Source organism: Orcinus orca, chromosome 18, assembly GCF_937001465.1.
Source record: "Orcinus orca chromosome 18, mOrcOrc1.1, whole genome shotgun sequence".
In the NCBI taxonomy this organism is placed as follows: domain Eukaryota; kingdom Metazoa; phylum Chordata; class Mammalia; order Artiodactyla; family Delphinidae; genus Orcinus; species Orcinus orca.
The window spans coordinates 57745946-57761347 of record NC_064576.1 but is presented as its reverse complement, the minus strand read 5'-3'; positions in this window follow the sequence as shown (position 1 = coordinate 57761347).

The window sequence follows — 15402 nt, the reverse complement described above, 5'->3', positions numbered from 1 at the left end:
AATTACTAGGTATCTTTCCCTTTTTTAAGCATTTGCTAAATATTTCCAAACTGTACGCCAGGATTTGTACCGATTTACACTTTTAGCAACAGTGTCTGAGTCTTTTTCCCTAGATGCACGAGAGGCACCTTTTAAAATCCTGTGTATTGGGCTTCCCTGGTGGCGCAGTGGTTGAGAGTCCGCCTGCCGATGCAGGGGACACGGGGTCGTGCCCCGGTCCGGGAAGAACCCACATGCCGCGGAGCGGCTGGGCCCGTGAGCCGTGGCCGCTGAGCCTGCGCGTCCGGAGCCTGTGCTCCGCAATGGGAGAGGCCACAACAGTGAAAGGCCCGCGTACCACAAAAAAAAAAAAAAAAAAAAAATCCTGTGTATCATCTTTGCCCTTGAACTCCCAACCAGGACACACTCCTTTCCTGACTGCAGCTTACAGAAAGAGCTCTGTATCACTCGTGTGCACCAGACAAAGAAAGATGGGCAGGCAGCCATAAACTGGAGGAACAGCTGAGATGGGCTGTCAGGACATAGCGAAATTTTGCTCAAGAGAAAGAGAGAAAAGAGTGAGGTGTCAGCCTCAGAGATATGTGGCTTGGTTCCCTCTTCCCTTCCTTTTAGTGTTAAAAGCAGCAATACTTTCTGTTTACACAGCAAGGTTTCGGCTTTCAACCCTTTTCCAGATTCAAGTATAATTGATATCTGTGCACTTTTTTTTTTTTTTTTTTGTGGTACGCGGGCCTCTCACTGTTGTGGCCGCTCCCGTTGCGGAGCACAGGCTCTGGACGCGTAGGCTCAGCGGCCATGGCTCACGGGCCCAGCCGCTCCGCGGCATGTGGGATCTTCCCGGACCAGGGCACGAACCCATGTCCCCTGCATCGGCAGGCCGACTCTCAACCACTGTGCCACCAGGGAAGCCCGATATCTGTGCACTTTGACACAGATGATCGTGGCAAGTCCTCCCCGCTACCTGATTTGGTGCAGGTGTGATTATCCACCTCACTATGGATCAGGACACTTGCCTAAGTGTCAGGGTGGAGTGTTGAACCTCTGGTCCCCAGTCTAGAGCTCCCTTTAAATATTTCCCTCTTTCGCTTAATATTTAAGAGATTGGAATAAATACATATTAACCCCAGGACCTGTGGTAGAAATTGCTTTTTTGACATAATTCCTGCTATCAACTTTTGCTGTGCTTTGATTTTGTCCTAAAGAAGGGTGCAGCACAAATAAAGAAAAACTGAAATCTGGTCCCAGCTATTCTGCAGATGCCATGAAATGAGCTGCTTTAATGGAACTTATTTATTGTGTGAGTGACTCTCTGGGGTCACGGTTACTGACTCGTGAGGAGGTACCAATGTTCGGACGGTGCTCTAAGGGGCCCTGTCATGGTCAATTTTATCTGTCAACTTGGCTAGGTCATGGTACTCAGATAGTTGGTCAAACATAACTCTACATAATTCTGTGAAAGTCTTTTTTGATGAGCTTAACATTTAAATCAGCAAACCTTGAGTAGAGCAAATTACCCTCCATAATGTGGGCAGGCTTCATCCAATTAGTTGAAGGCCTTAATAGAAAAAACTGATTTCCTCTTAAGAAGAGGAAGTTCTGCCTCCAGACTGCCTGTGGACTTGAACTGCAGCGTCGGCTCTTCCCTGGGCCTCTAGGCTGCTGGCCTGCCCTGCAGATTTTGAACTTGCCAGCATCCGTGATGTGTGCACCAATTCCTTAAAATAAATTCCAACCCCCCAGCCCCTGCTCTCTCTCTCTCTAATACATAGAGATTATAGATATATATTATATATAATTATAGCTATATGTAATAGAGATAATATATAACATATTATATATATAATATTACATTATATATAATATTACATTATATATATAATATTACATTATATATATATATATGTATATATAAAATCTCCTGCTGATTCTGTTTTTCTAGAGAACCCTAATACAGGTCCGTGGCCAACTTGTGACCTAACTCTCTACCTACTTTATTGTCACTTTCAAATCCAAGAAGCAAGCACAGGTGAACTCCATTCCTTCCCACTTTTCAAAGACATGTTCAAAGACGAATGAGATGATAACAACAGTAATGTCACAGAAGCTGTGCCAACACTAGGCACAGTGGACTTGAACTGCAGTCCACTGTGCAGCCCTAGTCACAACCCAGCACTAGGAGGCTGGCCCTGGCGTCCCCACCGACAGAGAGGAAGCTAAGGCCTGGCGCAGCTGAGCCACCTGCTTCCATCCTTGTAAATGTGACGCCAGTGAAATAATATATAACAAGTAATGAATAAGCAGCTGGAGAGGCAGCTCCAGTCAGGAGATCCAGGCTCCCCTGACTTGCCTGACTCTCAAGTTCAGACTTTTGACCTCTAGGCCATTCTGCTGTGTTAAAAGTGGTTTGGCATTTGAAAAAATATTCAGCCTCAACTGGGCACGAGCAGGGCTCTAAATTCTCTTCCCTTCTGAGCAAGTGAAAACTGCCCAGAGACTGTTTCAGGTTCTGAACACACAAAATGAGGTTCAGGCAGGAAAGAGAGTCTTTCCCTGAGCCAGGGCATCAGAGCTGTGAGTTTCTCCAGTTTGAGAATGATTTTGATGCTCAACATCTGCCACCGATCGTCTCCGTAGCTCTGTCTTCATCTCCAGCTCTGATCTCTCTCTCTGAGGCCATCACATGCAGAGCTGGGCTCCAGCCCTGCTTACCTTGCCCTGACTCAACTCTTCCCAGGCTCCCAGGGAAGGTAGCCCTTGGCTGAAAATATCTCTAGCACACTCCCCAGACCTGCTGCTCTCTTTCCCTCCTCACTGCCACATTCTCCTTGCTTCATCCTCTTCCTTTGCAGGTAGAAAGATCTGGAGGCAGGAGCTAAGGGGAGGAGAAGAGGAGGAAAAGGGCCAAGGCTATTCCTTTCCTCTCTTCTTCCCTTGCAAATCCAGACACAGTCAAAACATAAGCATCTTTCAGCCACGTGAATAGATGCTGCAGAAACTGTCACAAGAAAACATCAAGGTGTTTTAACACTCAAGGGGATAGAGCTGTAAGAAAGCCCCACCCACCGCTGTTCGGAGGCATAGACGGGAAAATGACAGTATGACAAGAGGGACCGCGTTCCTGTTTAGTTCGAGGCAGATTACAATGTGAAAAACACCATTTGCCTTTCACTGATGACACTTTAAGCATTATGGAAGCATGTTCACCCAGAAAATAGTCAGTATTCTTTCCTATTTTCCTAGGAAAGATGTACAGAATCATTCTGCCTCTTTATTTCTCCTGTTTTCTCCCTCCCTCACCCTCCGCAATGCCAGAAGCAGCTGCTGTTGCCTTGGCAACATTACAGAATAAACTTGTTGCTTTTAGACCATCTGTACCCAACCTGGGCTATGTCGAGGTGGTCTGTTTCCTTTTCCTGTTCATCACCTACCAAAAGCCAGACTTCATAATTCAGATGCTGACCTTCCTCAACAGTTATGTGAGGGCTAACTTCTCACGCCCATCTCAGAGTTAGAAGGGCTGGCTTATTCCTTTGAATTCAGGTCTTTCCCAAAGGACCCTTAATAAAATATATGCTTGATACTAGGGAGATGGGACCCATCAACACACTACAATGACATTAGTCAGTGTTCTTGCAGAAAACAGAATCTCAATGGACAGCACAGGGCCACCACATGTAAAACAAGTGTTAAAGTAATATGCTTTTTTTCCCCTCACTATAGACATATTTTTAGTAATTTATCTATTTGTCCTTATTCCAAGAGAGACAGTGATTATAAAAATATTTCCATCTTAAAACAGATTTGAAAAATACAATATTCCAAAATTACCAATAATCCTGCTACCCACACACATTGTTACTATTTTTGAACATTTTTTTCTCTTGTGCTATATGTTTCTTCAAAAAGTAAGATGGATTTGTTTTATAAATACAATTTTATATTCTGATTTTCCTAACTTAATATACACTGGGCATTTTTGCACATTGTAAAAACTGTTTGAAACATGATGTCTTTCTCTCTCTCTCCTTTTCCCCATCCCTCTCTCTCTAAGCTGTTTTATTTATTTATTAAAGAACCTGGTCATTTTTCCTGTAGAGTTTCCTACGCCCTGGATTTTGCTGATTGGATCTCCATGTTGTCATTTATCATGTTCCTCTGTCCCCTGCATCTCCTGAAAATCAGTAGCTACATCTCAAAGATTGACCAGATTCATGTTGTTACTTTGGTAAGAATGCTCTGTTGTGACTTCCCAGGAGGTACCCAATACCTGGTTGTCTTTCTGTGATGTCAGCAGCCAATGATGATCACCGCCCAGATCCCTTACTTCATTAGGAATTTCAAAAAGGTGAATATTCTCATTTTACCATTATTTCTTCATTCGTTAACTGCTATAAAGAGAAACTTCTCCTCACTGACTATTTAATTACACTGAGGTACAGTTCATCGAAGAAAGGCAGGATAAATACCTTATTTATTCCCTTTATTTGCCAGTTTTCAAAATAATGGATTAAGTGCCAAGCGCCATGCAAAGGGAACTAATTAGTTTTGCTGGTATCATTATGTACGTGTGGATTTAAACATATTTGATGTGTTTCAGTCCCTTGCAGTTATTATTCTTAATCATGCTCCAGCCGTCCCATCTTCAGGCCGTGGGAGCCTCTTCACGTTGCTTTCTAAATCCTGAAAAAGTTCCTCGCATTTTTTTTCTAGTACTTTTTTTTTTTTTTTTTTTTTTTTTGCGGTACGTGGGCCTCTCACTGTTGTGGCCTCTCCCGTTGCGGAGCACAGGCTCCGGACGCGCAGGCTCAGCGGCCATGGCTCACGGGCCCAGCCGCTCCGCGGCATGTGGGATCCTCCCGGACCGGGGCACGAACCCGCGTCCCCTGCATCTGCAGGCGGACTCTCAACCACTGCGCCACCAGGGAAGCCCTCTAGTACTTTTGAAAAACATTGCATCCTTACTTTCTGTTGTTATGGGATGTTCCAGGCTCATCTGAAACATTTCTGCTCCAGATCTAGAACGAGCCATTTCTTTAAAGAGATCTAGTTTGTTTGCTTTTAAGTGGGAAATTTTATATAGAATCTGGGTTTTCAGGTATTCATTTTCGAGGTCTTTTCTGTGGACAGAATTAAGGAACTTTGCTTTCGCTTTCCCTTGTCCCTCCTCCTCTCCTTCTGCTCTTACTGCCCTTTAACATAAAATATGCCGTTGCAACGATCGCCATTTGAATTCAAGATTACAGTATTTTTTCTAACCTCATCAGTCTTACACCTGTGGCTCCTTTCCCTTACATCAATGACACCAACATAATTACTCATTGGCTTCATTAACAATACACACACATCAAATTACTGCAAAACTAATGGTTCAAAGCAACAATAAACACTAATTATGTCACAGTTTCTATGGATCAGCAAATCAGAAGCAGCTTAGCTGCACCGTCTGGGTCTGAGTCTCTCATGAGATTGCAGACAAGATGTTAGCCAGGGCCACAGTCATATGAAGGTACGAACGGGGCTGGGAGATCTGCTTCCAAGGGGACCTACTGACATGGCTACCAAGTGGATGCTGGGTGTTGAAAGAAGACTTCAGTGGGTCTTAGAGGGCTGCTGGAGGGTCCAGATGGCATGATTTCTGGCTTCTCCCAAAGTGAGCTATTCAAGAATGCAAGGTGTAAATGGCAAGGCCTTTGGTAATCTAGCCTCAAAAATCACACAGTGTCACATCTACCACATTCTATTGCTATAAGTGAATCACTGTGTATGGCTCATATTCAAAGGGAGAAGAATTAGTCTCTACCCACTGAAAGGGGAATGTCAAAGAATCTGCAAGCATATTTCTTTTCACTCTCTGGCTGCAACTTAATTTACATTATAAATGTAAAATATACTCACCCCTACCAAAGACTTCCCCAATGTCTTATTCTCTTACACCATCAGCTTGAAGTCCATGATCTTGGTACTAAATCAGGTACAAGTGTGGAGGAGACTCCTCAGGTGTCCTAGAGAACAGCTCCTCGAGTACAGTTCCTCACAATCTGAAGACCTATGATCTAAAAAGAAAAGTTAATTGCCACCTACACACACACAGACACAGACACACACACACACACACACACACACACATACACACACACACCATCCAATGGTAGGGTAAGCATAGGATAACTACCATGGACCATCACCCCACCACCACTACCATCATTCAAAATAAAGGAAAATAGGAGACACACAGACGCAAAAGATAGGAAAATCCATCAGGGCAAATGTTGAAAGTTCCTTGTTTAGGAGTCCAGGTCTGAAAATGTGTCTCCATAGCTTTAAGCTCCAGCCTCTGAGCTCTTGTGTCCACCCTGTAGGTCATCCTCTCTTTTTCATGAAAGGTAGCCCATGTTTTCTACTGAAGAGTATTCTCAGCTTACTTCCTATCAGTAGAAGCTTCAGGGTCCAAAGGCCTCTTAGCATTTTATACTAATTCTGCCCCTTTCAATCCAATCCATGTGGTACTTCTGCCAATTTACTTCTCTTAAAAACTTTATGGATCTCCTATGATTCTGGGTGTAGCCCACTCAGACAAAACCACATTCACAAACCCTTCCAAAATAAGCCCTTCTTGACCTTGGGCTTCTATTCACAGTCTTCTCGAGGCCCTTTAGGCTTTCATTAATACTCTCAGCTTCTGTCCACTGCCCAATTCCAAAGCCGCTCATAAATTTTACGGTTTTGTCATGGCAGCACCCCAGTCCTGGAACAAATTCTGTATTCGCTATTTCTACATGACAAATTATCCCAAAACTTAGTGGCTTAAAGTAACACTAAACAACTATTATGTCACAATTTCTGTGAGTTAGGAATTTGACAGCAGCTCAGTTAGGTAGTTCTGGTGGGGAGTTTCTTATAGCTTGCAGTAAAGAATTTGGCCAGAGTTGCAGTTATCTGAAGGCTTGACCAAGGGTGAAGGATCTGCTTCCAAAGTATCTCATCTGCACAGTTGGCAAGTTGGTACTGGCTGTTAGCATGAGACATTAGTTCCTTTCCATATAGGCCTCTCCAGAGCGCTAGTTCAATGTCTTCATGACATGAAATCCGGCCCCAGAGCAAGTGATCCAAGAGAACAATGGGGAAACTGCAATTCCTTCGATGATCTAGCTTCAAAAATCACACATCATCATTTCCACACTTCATCAGAAGTAAGTCATCAAGTCTGGTTCACGTTCAAGGGGAGAGAGATTAGGCTCCACTTTCTGAAGGTGGTGATATATTTTTAAACCACTACAGACACTACCACCAGCAATACATGTGCTAAAGGTAGTTAAATTTTTTGAGCTTCTTTCTGTCTTTGGAGTACATTTTACTAAGGATTTATAGTCATCTTACTGTGTTCCAAAGTAACTTAAAATTGTCTTTTCTGTGTGCATATGCCACCAACTTGTCAAATAGTTGATTTGTTTTATTTTGGTTTTGACTTTTGAAGATTTCTTTTTTATTTTTGTTTTATAATTTTATAAAATAATTTCAGGGTTTTGAAGTCCAACTACAGAACAAGATATATTCAGAGAAGTCTAGCTTTACTTTTGTCTCCTCTACCCTCTTTCCTTCTTGCCCCTATAAGTAACTCTGTTGTTAATTTTTATTTTTGTTTCGTTGGGGTTTTTTTGCGGTACGCAGGCCTCTCACTGTCGTGGCCTCTCCCGCTGTGAAGCACAGGCTCCGGACGCGCAGGCTCAGCGGCCATGGCTCACGGGCCCAGCCACTCCGCGGCATGTGGGATCTTCCCGGACCGGGGCACAAACCCGTGTCCCCTGCATTGGCAGGCGGACTCTCAACCACTGCGCCACCAGGGAAGCCCTGTTGTTAGTTTTTAATTCATTCTTCCATTTTTAAAACATAAATAACAAATAAATAGATATCCCCCATTCTAAGATAAATATTTTCATGTTATGCACAAAATTCTTCACATTACTTTTTTTTAATCTACCAAGATAACCTGAATTCATTGCTTAGCAGTATTTGGCGATAACTGTCATTTCTTTTTATGGTTAATTGTCACCATTTGATAAATGTATACAGTTTATTCAACCAGTCCCCTATGGAGGGATAATGTGGCGGTTTCTAGTCTTGTACTATTACAAATAGTGCCACAGTGAATAGCTTTATGCATACGTCTTTCTATACTTTTTCCAGAAACCTATTTTTACAGCTATAATTTATTCCATGCTGTGGCTAGATGTATCTTAAATTACTTAAGTCTACTTAAATAATGTTGGACACATAGGTTCTTTCTATTATTTCCAGTAGTATAAGTGATACAACAATGAACATCCTCATACTTAAATATTTGTTGACATTTCTGTTTATATCATAAGAACAGATTTCTAGATATTTAGTTAGTAGGTCAAAGTTTATGGACCTTCTTAGGCAGTTAATGCATATTGTCAAATTGTTTTCAAGAAAAGGGTACAAGAAGTATACACTCTCAGAGGCAGTAAATCTCAGTATCTGGCACTGCAGAAATCTGGGGTCAAATCCTACCTTTACCGTTTACTAGTTAGGGAACCGTGGACAAGTTAATATTCCTGAGCCACAGCTTTCTTGTCTGGAAACGAGAATAATATCTGATGGGGTTACTGTGAAAAGGAAAATAAGATATTTGACTGTAGATATACTTGACTACAAAGGCCAACTATTTAGCATAGTGGCTGATATCTACAAAGCATTTAAATGTTTGTTATTATTATTCACATCATCAGCAGAGGACAATGTCCTTCTCAATGAAGATTCATCAGCCCTGGTTATTATTGTTTAAAAATAAAAAGTGCCAATTTGACACATAAAAGATACCATCTTGTTTTTTTGTTTTTTTTGTTTTTTTGTGTGTGGTACGTGGGCCTCTCACTGTTGTGGCCTCTCCCGTTGCTGAGCACAGGCTCCAGACGCGCAGGCCCAGCGGCCATGGCTCACGGGCCCAGCCGCTCCGCGGCATGTGGGATCTTCCCGGACCGGGGCATGAACCCGTGTCCCCTGCATCAGCAGGCGGACTCTCTGCCACTGCGCCACCAGGGAAGCCCAAAGATGCCATCTTGTTTTAATGCATTTCTTTGATTTCTAGTTCTATTGAACATCTACCATTCATTTATGAATTTTTAAATTTCTTTTTCTGTGTACTCTGTTTATATCCTCTATCTTGTTTTACATAATTTTAGTTCTTTAAAATGATATACAAGAGTTCTTTATTAGGAATACAAATCTTTTGCTGTCATAATTGCTGCAAATATATCCCTCAATATTTTGGGTTTTTTCAATGTCAGTTGTCAGACATTATTTTGACATAGAGTTTAACATTTTATGTAACCAAGTATTTTCCTTTGTGATTACTTCAATAAACTTTTAAAATCTTTATGAATACTTCAAAGTTCAATTATATGCTCATTCACATGTTATTTCAGTATAATTGGGGCATATACCTTACATACAGAAAAGGGCATTGATCATAAGTTCACAGCCTAAAGAATTTCCACCCAACAGATATATCCATTGTATTGTTTTCTAGGGCTGCCATAACAAAGTACCACAAACTGGGTGGCTTCAACAGCATAAATCTATTGTCTTGACAGTGCTGGAGACATCTTAGAAGTCTGATGTCAACGTGTCAGCAGGGTTAGTTCCTCCTGGAGGCTATGAGGGAGAATCTTTTCCATGCCTCTCCCTTGGCTTCTGGTGGTTTGCTGGTCATCTCTGGTGTTCCTCAGCTTATAGATGTACTGTCCCGATCTCTGTCTTCACGTTCATGTGGCATCCTCCCTGTGTGTATACCTCTACATCAAAATTCTCCCTTTTTAGATGAGCACTAGTCATATTGGATTAAAGCCCACACGAATTACCTCATGTTAACTTGATGACCTCTGTAATGACCCTATTTCCAAATAAGGTTACATTCTAGGCACTGGGGATTAGGGCTTCAGCATATCTGTTTTCAGGAAAACAAGTCAATCCACAATATTCATGAAACTAGAACACAGATCAAGAAACAGAATCTACCTAGCTTTCTAAAACCTACCCCACGTCCCCTTCGGTCGTGACCCCTTGCCAAGGTTACCACTCTCCTGATCTCCTGCCCCGTGGATAACCTATTCTATGTTCCTGAACTTCATATAAATGGAATCACACAACATGTATTCTTTTACATGTGGCTTCTCTACCTCAAAACTGTATCTGTGAGATCCATCCATGTTATTGCCTTGTTGCACGTAGCAGTAGTTTATTCTATTTTTTTATGTAGTATTTAACAGAGGAAGGAAGAAAACAATGTAATTTATCCATCTTATTTTTGACAGATACTTAGGTTGTTTCCAGTTTTTATCTATTGTGACTACAGTTGCTATGAAACTATATTATGAATACATTGCAATGAAAATCCTAGTACCAGTTTTTTGCTAAGCACACGCTCACACCTCTGTTGGGTATATGGAGTGGGCTTTCTGGGTCATAGGGTACCCATGTGTTCGGCTTTACTAGATGCTTCCAAGCATCTAGTAACCACCAAAGTGGTTTCCAGCGGTGCATGAGAATTTTGGTTGTTCTATATGCTCACCAGAACTTTGGGTTGCCTTGGACAAAAATTTTTTTGATGAGAAGATGATGATAATGATGATGACAATAGCTTCTCATTAAAGTTATTATGAAAACCAGTCATTGGGCTGGTTACTTTACTTATATTATCTCACTTCATCTTTAAACTACTTTACAAGGGAGTCATTAGCTTCCTTTTTACAGACAAACAAAACTAAGCGTCAGTAAGATTACATAATTTACCCAAAGTAACAGTAAGTAGCAATGTAGGCTTTCAATCCAAATTCGTCTAATTACCAATCTCTGAGAATTGCTGGTCCAGATAAAATGGAAAGCTGGTTGCTCTGGAGGTGAACGGGAAGTCTTGGGCATCGCAGTGCCCAAGAGAGGATTGATGTGGCTACCGCAGAGGGGTAGTGGCCAGAGGCGAACACAGCTCTAAATCTCTACACGAAGGCTAGTTTGTGCCACCCGGTTTTGGGGGACGCTAACCATGAGCGTTTGTTATCAGGGTTAGCTTCAGACATTTCCCGATGGATGATTATTTTGAGGACAGATTCCGAGAACAGATGGGTATGCTTAATATTCGAAAGCAGACTGACGTAAACCAGTTTGGGGCTAGAGAGTAGGACATAAGGTCAGGTCTGGGATTAAGGAAAAGCGTCCACAGTAGCAGGTCTGTGGCTCTGTTCTCACCACTGATGTCAATATGCACTCCTTAGCCCTTCAGCCCTCACTCCCAGACCCAGTGTCCAGGTAATACCGGGAACACCCACCCTTAAGAACATAGCAAGAGTCAAGTCTGCTCTTATCATGTCCTCTGCTTTTGTGACCCTGGATGGTAGGGTGAATATTCATGGGGAAAAATATTTCGCGGAACAGGAAGGAAAAACATTCTGAACATAATCACTCTTCCACAAGACACTCAATAGACTCAAGTATTGAAAGGCTGCTTTGAATCAGGCACTGTGCTGGGCTCTTCCAGATACATCATCTTAGCCTTCACAATAACTTTGAGAGGGAAATAATTTGCTATTATCCCCATGTTACAGGCATGGGAACTGAGCCTAAGTGAGGTTTTAAGAAACCTGTCTGAGGTTACCCAGAGGTAGAAACAAAGAGCATAATAGTTCCACTCTAACAAAGGATGTGGAAAGAGGAAGTTCGGACCTTCTGAATTAAGAACTGGTGGAGTATGGTCACTTTTATTTATTTCTTTTAAGGAAGGCAATAAAAGAATACTGAATGTTTTCCTGCTGAACTGCTGAAAGCTTGTTCTGGAAAATGAAAACTTTACAAAGAGAATTCTGGTATTGTAGGTCAGCAACTCTTATCTATGAACCATATTATGAATGGGTCCGGGGACTCATATCCTATAAAAGCATCATACAGATGAGGTTCTAATCAGTTCAAATGTTGTCATCTTCTAATTTTGTGCCAGTGCAATTATTCTAGAAAGTACAAAGTTTCCATTTTAAATGGTGCTTGGCTTATTTGTTTCTGAACACATTGGTTTGGTTTTAAACTCAAGTGAAAACCAACACCTGGGCTTTGTCCTGGTTTCAGGAAAACTGTGCATTTTTTTCCCCTATACTTTACTCAGTAGTTGGTTTAACTGCCTGACCAGGTCACAGATGTAGGTGTCCCAGGTGTGTGTACGTTTTGCCTATGTTACAACCCAAGTACTGTAGCCGGAGTGGAGCGAGAGCCATTCAGGAAGAAGCAATGGGCTCACACTCAGTGTAATTCACACCCAAGACTGATGCTCACACAGGCTCACCGCGTCTGGGCTGGCTTCCCAGCGGAGAAACAACCAAAGAGAATGAGAAACACAACACATGCAATTCTCCTGCTTTAGTCCCAAAGACTGACTAAGCCATCAGAGCTTGTTCCCCCCAAACCCTAAGACTCCTCGTGTACTGCTCAGGAGCCTTTCTTCCAGAACCAGTGGATGGGCTTAGCACCTCTACCAGCCCAGTTCTGGAGAGAGAGGGAGTGCAGTCTGAGGACTGGAATGCCCTCTGCCTTCTCTAGCACAGAAATGTGCTGCTGGCATTTGCAGAGACAAGCAAATGATGTTGTATGTGTGCTCTTAACCTCTATTTTAACGTCTCCAACAATCTAGTGGTTAATTAGCAATTTGCTGCCCACCAATATGCAAATGAATGACAAGCAAAAGCCCTCCGCATCTGTAATTATTTTGCTGATTTACAAGTCACTCTCCTCTCTGTGTAGGTTTTTCTGTGTGTGTGCATTCATGCATCAGGGATTTCATTATTTTTAGAAGCATACTCCGTACACGTTTATGCTTTAATATTTTCAGGCTTCAGTAATTACAGTATTATAGATATACGTACATTTTTTCCCCCTCAACTCCCAAAGCATTTATTTGTTAGGAATGCTTTTTCTCTGATAAAGAGCGGAGAGTCAGATTTATCAAGGGGCTGAAATCCAAACTGCAGAGAGAGTCGGAGCACAAGATTGAAAGATGCACGTTTCTGCTGTTGCCAAACCCTTATCTGGAATCGGAGGAGTCTTGTAATATTTGATTTTCTCCCAAGCAGCTCTGGTGAATCAAGCCGCGATCTGCGTTATCCATCTGCTTACTTTGGAGCAGGGTGTTTTACTATTTGGCGGTTTAAATGCTTTACGTTTTTGCCGGCGCGTTAAGAAAGCCTCTCATGTTAAATTAAGTCAATTAATAAATGGAGACACATTAAGCAATCAGTTTTGTCAGCCCATCTCCCCAGCATTATGTATGGTTGGCTGTAATCACAAGATAAATGCAATGTGCTGATCTATGGTAATGTTCAATAATACATTCTCCGCCAGGCTCAATTCATCAGGGAGTTTCGGTAGGGGAGGCATTTGTTATTGGCTGTCTCTGCACCTCAAGGATAACATTTCTGTCCTTTTGATTGGCCGCCTCACTGCTGCAAGATTCTAACCGTCTTATTTTGATGATGAATACGAAAGCACAGTAAGCCGGGCTGGAGCGTAGTGTCTCAGGGGCTGCGCTCCTTCCAGAGCCCAAGGACTTACAGCTTCCTCCGCTGCCTTGCTGTGCCAACAACCCCCCCAAAAAAGTTGTGATGCTTTTCTTCACCCAGTGCTTTGGGGCTGTGTTAGATCTCATTCACCTCCGCTTTCAGCACTACAAGGCTAAACGGGTGTTCTCCGCCGCTGGGCAACTTGTCTGCGTTGTAAACCCCACGCACAACCTAAAGGTGAGTGGCTCTCTCTCGCTTGATGTTCCCGCGGCTTGGGTTCAAGTCCATCCTCCGGGGGCGTCTGTGACCCTCCCGCGAGCGCGGGGAACTCGCGGCAAAGGCTGGTCCACTGGCGCCAGGACGGTGTTGGGTACCCGGGGCCAGTGCCTCGGGGCTCATTCTCCCTCTCTTGGTGGTTGGATGCTCTCGGCGACAGTGTGTTGTTTCCCCGACTGGCAAGAGCAACTGGAGTGAGAATCTTCTTTTTTTTTTCCACGCTGTCAGCCTAGGAGTGGGGCGGAGGTCAGAAGTGAGGTCGGTGGACGGAGCAGGGGGCTTGCCCCTCTCTCTCCCAAATATTTGTGGGCAAGTGTTTAGGAGACAGGATTTGAAAAGTTACTCAAATCGCAGTCTGTCCCACGTGCTGGAAAGGCAGGCGAGCACACGGATTTAGGAAGCCCCTCTGGCTGCCGCTGAAGTAACTGGGGTCGGGGTGGAGGGACAGGAACCCCGAGGCAGGGATCTGGGAGGTGGGGAGAGGGCTCTTTCTTCAGAGTGTTTTCCCCTTGTGCTCAGACTCGGCGTGAGTGGGGATCGGAGGGGGCGGGGATGTCGGGAGGAGTTTGTCTTCTTTCCTTCCTTCGAGCTAGATGCGCCCGGTGCGCGGAGGACAGGAGGGGCAGATTTGCTTCAAGAGTATCGAAACGAAACCAGCCCCGAGCTGCCACTGCCCGAATCACCGCAAGCGCTGCGGGTGCCTCTTTGCTGTGGCCGCCCGCCGGGCTGCGCTTCCGACGCCGCTGCCGCTGCGTTTGTGCCTTTAGGTCAATGCCCTTTAAGAGAACAGCCAAAATACGGGCTGGAGGGACCGCTTCACATCACCGCCAAGGCTGAGGGAAATGAATGCAGAGCCCCTGGCTAGGGGAGGCAGGGGAGACGGGAAGGTAGGGCGGGAGGGGCGGTGCGAGGGCGCAGCTGAACACCCCCAGTGTGAAAGTCTGAGCCCAATGGGCTCTGTCCCCAAATAAACGATGGACTCGTTTGCGAGTTGCTTTCCTGTCCTCATTATACCCAAGGCAGAGTGACGGGGGAAGGGCACATCTGCAGCTGAGCCACGGAAGAGTCTGCCAGAACAGCTCTGTCATTCTGACCACTGCTGTTGGGCAGGAGATGTTGCTTGTTGCTCATCACTTTATAAACTCCTGCAGTCAGACTCTCTTCGGCTGAAGCCCTGCAGGCCAGTGCTGAAGGATGCCTCCCTGCAACACCCCCCCACCCCCGCTTCCGCACAATTCCTGGAAGTCCTCAGGAGGGACAGCTGCCTGGAGCCCCTGGGGCCATATGTCAAGGCCACTCCTGGATGGAGGGGTGATGCACTACTCTGGGACAGCTATGGTGCTCCTGACCTAGGAACCGGCTTTCCGCGGTACCCAAGCTGTGACTAATACCATCTCCCTCAACCGCTCAGCCTCCCAATCCCAATTCCTCCTTCTCTCACTCTCTCTCTCCCTTTGTCCCTCCTCCCCTCCCCTCCTCTCTCTTCCCCTCATTCTCCTATTTTCTTTTTCCCTTCATGGCTTACTTTTATAAATGAGAATTCACCACCAGTCATCCTTGGCAAAGC